The following is a 4,049-nucleotide window of genomic DNA, read 5'->3' on the forward strand; positions in this document are numbered from 1 at the left end:
CTCTGCTTCTTTTTCAGGCAACTGACAGACCGAGACCTCGACCCGTTTAAGTTTCTCTCCTATATTTTCCTAGAGCACGCTGAAGTTTTCTCTGCCATGTGGCCTTGCCCATGCTTGATTTTCTGAAACCCCTGCTAGACCACAAGTTCTGGAGGGCAGGAATCTCACTTAACTCATTCCTAAGTCCATGGAAGGACACTTGGTTTCTAAAAGATTTTATTTATTTATTTGAGAAAGAGAGAGAGAGAGAGAGAGAGAGAGAGAGCAAACTAGTGGGGAGAGGAACTGAGGGAGAGGGAGAGGAAGAGAGAATCTGAAGCAGACTCCATGTTCAGCATGGGTCTGATCTCTGATCAGGGCTTGATCTCACATCCAAGAGATCATGACCTGAGCCGAAACCCAGAGTTAGAAGCTTAGCCAACTGAGCCACCCAGGCGCCCCAGGAGATACGGTTTTTATTCTCCACATTCTAATTGTCAAAACAAGGCTAACATGGGGCACCTGGCTGGCTCAGTCATTAAGCATCTGCCTTCAGCTCAGGTCATGATCCCCAGGGTCCTGGGATCGAGTCCCGCATTGGGCTCCCTGCTCCGCGGGAAGCCTGCTTCTCCCTCTCCCACTCCCCCTGCTTGTGTTCCTGCTCTCACTCTCTCTCTCTGTCAAATTAAAAAAAAAAATCTTAAAAAACAAAACAAAACAAGGCTAACACATGGGTTGGGTATTAGGTTATAGGCTCACCTTCTGTAACCAAAGCCTAAATAACCGAGCCTTAAATAAAATACAATTTCATTTCTCTCTCATGTAATACTCCAGGTGGCTCCCTTGTGATGGGGACCCAAATTCTTTCTTGCTGCTTTGATATCTTCAATGTGTGATATTGTCTCTTGGTCTAGTATGGCTGCTCCAGCTCCTGTCATTGCATCTGCATTCCAGCCAGTAGGAAGTAGAAAAGGAGAAGCAGAATATACCCCATTTCTTAAAGGACATAGCCAAAAGTTGTAAATATTATTTCCACTCATATCTCATTGGCTCTAATGAAGTCACAGGAATACTTTTAGGTGAAAGAGAGGCTAGGAAATAGACTCTTTAGCTGGGTGGCCCTAGACTAGGGGTTTGCTTACTAAAGGAAGAAGGAGACAATTAACATCCCGTTATGCTCTCCTAGTTCAGGGCAGATAAGCTGTTACACTGCGAAGACATACAACCCCCAGATCTTAGTGGGTCAACACAACTAGGACTTACGGCTCACTGAATCTGACATGGCTTAGCAGGGGGCCCCACTCATCACAGTCACGCAGGGAGAAAAGCTGATGGATGTGCCCTCTTGATGCAAAGGAACGGGATGGGTGGCAAATTGGACTCTGGTTTGTGAAGGCTTCTACCTGCAAGTGACATATAGTAACCTCTGTGCACATTGCAGTGGCCAAAGTAAATTCCATAGTCGTGGCAAATCTGGGGCAGGGGCTGGAGGGGGGTAGGGAAGTGTGATCCAGCTAGAATATTTATGACAAGCAATAATGGTCTCCACCTTCATTCACGTGCCTGTACTTTACTTTCCTTTGCTTCTCCCCACCCTGCCCCTCAGCCTCTTTCAGCCAGTAGATTCAGATTTGGATGAGATTATATGAGAGGATATACACTAAGCTGTTAATAAGTAGGGAAACCCTGGGCAAAAAATGAAAAGAAAAAAAATCCAAAAGCTATACTTTAAGAAAGCATATATGTTTATAATAACAATTTTGCATTGATAGGAGAGAGAGAGAGAGAGAGAGAGAGAGAGAGAGTGTGTGTGTGTGTGTGTGTGGTTTCTGTATAAATTTAATAAAATAATAAAAAAAAGAAATTTGTAAAATATAAACTCACTTACCAAACCAAGCAGATAATAATAAAGCAGTACCATATTAACCATAACCATATCAGGTTTGGACATGTTTGGATACACATTACAAAAAACCTAAAGTAATTGTAACAAGATAAAACTTGATTTTTTCCCCCTCCCACTTAAACCGGTCTGGGCGTAGGCCATCCAGAGCTTGAATGGTTTCCACTTTCTAGGTCACCTCATGGTCCAATACAGCTGCAGAAGTTCCAGCCATCACATCTGAAATTGAAGCAGTAGTTAAGAACGTGGGGAAGGCAAAAGGACTCACCTCCCAGCTGACTCAGCTCCTTTAAAGCAGCTTGAACTCATGACCCTGAGATCAAGCGTGGCTTACACAAGGTAGTTTATTTCCCTCTCCTGTGAAAGTCCAGAGGCAAGCATCCAGCAGTGTCACGATGCTCCATGGTGCCAGGGCTCAGGCTCCTTCTGTTTTGTTGTGCTTCCAGGTATGGCCTCCATTCCATGGTCAAATCACAGTTCAAGATGACTACTTTCCCTCCAAGCATCATGTGCCCATTTCACCTGCCAACACAGTACCAGTGAATGAAAGGATTGCTGCATATAAACTCAAGTTAATCCATCAGTAGTATTTTCTATTTTTTTTTTAAGAGAGAGAGAGTACATGCATGCGCACGTGAGTGAAGGGGGGAGGGGCAGAGGGAGAGGGGAGAGAATCCCAAGCTCAGCGTGGAGCGGGTTGCTGGGCTTGATCTCAGAACCTGAGTCGAAATCAAGAGTCGGATCTTCAATTGTCTGAGCCACCCAGGCGCCCTGTGTATTCTAATTTTTTTAACCACCAAAGTAATATATGCACAAGATTAAAAATTATATAGCACAAAAGGTTTATGAGACAAAGTGAAGGTCATCCGCCCTGGTCTGCCTGACCCCTCAATAACAGTTTCACCCCAGTTTCGGACAGCTGTTGTCAACAGGAGCCACTCTGACATTATGTTCAAAGTGAGATGTTTGCAAAAACCAACCATGATATCCCTCAAATAAGTCAGTAGCTGAGATTGCCTTCCTCATGATCCCTTCTGCGCTCTAGGGGTGATCACTGAGTGAAGTGTGATCATCTGGCCCAAGTGTGGTTGACCCATAAGCCACCTGGCAGCTGGGAGAGGGCAAGAAAGAGGAAGATCTGCCCAACAGGGGCAGTAGTGATCACCATAGCCAATCAGATCCATTCTCTCTAGAATTTGAAATAGAAATTTTGAGACTATCTGCTGAAAGGAATTTTGGTGTCACAAAGGAAAGAGCAGAGTCAAGTAAGGAGGATGAGGCCTTGAATATACTGCTGTGCCTGGTGCTACCACCCGCCTTGGACTTTACGGTTTGAGTTGGATTTCTGTCACTAGCAACGATGGTCTTAATTCAGCACCTAAGAAGATTGCGAGTTTTGGGTGGTACGGTTTCCTTGGTCTAAGAAGCTCTCCTCCTGGGACCCCACTTTTACAAAGCTGCTATCATGGACCCTGCTGAGAGGCAAAACAGGGACTGGGGTTCGCCTGGTTGTTGAGCACAGGCTGCCCAGGGAAGACAGAGCTGTCTGGCATCAGGACCTTCCTCCCAGGTCATCAGTCTCGTGATTCGGGGCAAGGGAGGATGTATAAGGACATCTCTCAAGCACTACCCACAAAGAATGGACTAAAAGTGCAGTCTAGGGCCTCGAGAAACTACGCAGAGTTGTTTTGAGGAACCCGCCAGCCAGTTCCAAACTGACAGGCACTTCTCTCTGCCAGGGAAGGACACAAGACAGGTCCGTGGTGACTCCCGTCCTGGGGCCAAACGGTGTCACGGCCGTGGGCGTGTGGTCCTTCAGCCTGAGCTCAGACCACCTGGGGCGTTCCCCAGGTGCTAGAATTCCATTCGGTTCTTCTCCATTCGGTCCCTTTCGGGCCGCCTTGAACGGCCTCCCCAAAGCCGAGCCGGATAAAACAAACCGGCCCCTTCCTCGCCCGCCAGGGAACACGCCGGATGTCTGCGCAGGCGCACTCGCCCAGGGCGGTCGAGTCTCCGCCCAATGGGCGGTAACCCTCCCAGGGGTGGGGCGGAGGCCGTTAGCGGGGCGGGGCCGGGCGTCCGCCGCTCGCGGGAGGGTCTTGCGGGGACTCCCATGGGTGTGGCCCGGGGGGGGGCGGTGAAAGGGGGGAGCGGTGTCGTGGTGACT

General features: G+C 48.0%; 1 long non-coding RNA gene across 2 annotated transcripts; it reads right to left on the reverse strand.

Moving 5' to 3' along the window:
* Window positions 1-1,789: 1,789 nt before the first annotated feature.
* LOC141370968 (uncharacterized) lies at window positions 1,790-3,857 on the reverse strand. Of its 2 annotated transcripts, none has more exons than XR_012375509.1 (3): window positions 3,603-3,857; window positions 2,217-2,404; window positions 1,790-2,101 (listed from the first exon to the last, which is right to left on the reverse strand). It is a non-coding gene; the product is annotated as an uncharacterized lncRNA (long non-coding RNA). The 2 variants fall into 2 exon arrangements; XR_012375508.1 differs by having other exon boundaries at window positions 3,261-3,856.
* Between the last annotated feature and the right edge of the window lie 192 nt (window positions 3,858-4,049).

The sequence above is a fragment of the Callorhinus ursinus genome, unplaced genomic scaffold (assembly GCF_003265705.2).
Source record: "Callorhinus ursinus isolate GAN/ISIS: 27379988/994484 unplaced genomic scaffold, GSC_fseal_2.0 scaffold51, whole genome shotgun sequence".
NCBI classification, from domain to species: domain Eukaryota; kingdom Metazoa; phylum Chordata; class Mammalia; order Carnivora; family Otariidae; genus Callorhinus; species Callorhinus ursinus.